The following is a 497-nucleotide window of genomic DNA, read 5'->3' as shown; positions in this document are numbered from 1 at the left end:
GGGTCCGCGGGCTAGGGTTGGGGAGGCAGATGTCCCTGGAGTTTTATTTAAAGCAGAAAAGATGCGATAGGTTTCTTGTTTCTTCTTTTGTGCAACCTGGAGGTATCTTGGGAGGTGAAAAGAAGCAGATATGGAGTGTATGGAAAAGGAGAGTGACCTAGCTGAACAAAGTAGGATCTTGGGATTTTTATGGCTCTACCTTGTAATTGTCGCTTTGGAGAAAAAAAAAAATGACCAATGTCTATCGTTTTCCTGACTCTATGATCAAGTTAACAGAGGGTAGATCCCTGGATTGGGTAGTGAGTTTGTGTGAGAAAGCAAAATATTTGCTCCCTCTGAAAAAGAAAAAAAAAAAAAAGACTGTCTATTCGTTGTGCAGAATGAGGCAGACACAGATAAGACACAATCACAGATTAAAACCAGTTGCAAAGTTAACAGGAAACAATATATTTCTTGCAAGGTTGGGCCACAACTGTGAAGAGTTATAACAATGTCTT

This window comes from Tupaia chinensis, unplaced genomic scaffold (assembly GCF_000334495.1).
Source record: "Tupaia chinensis unplaced genomic scaffold, TupChi_1.0 Scaffold000086_1, whole genome shotgun sequence".
Lineage (NCBI taxonomy): Eukaryota > Metazoa > Chordata > Mammalia > Scandentia > Tupaiidae > Tupaia > Tupaia belangeri.
Note: the sequence above shows the minus strand (reverse complement) of the source record.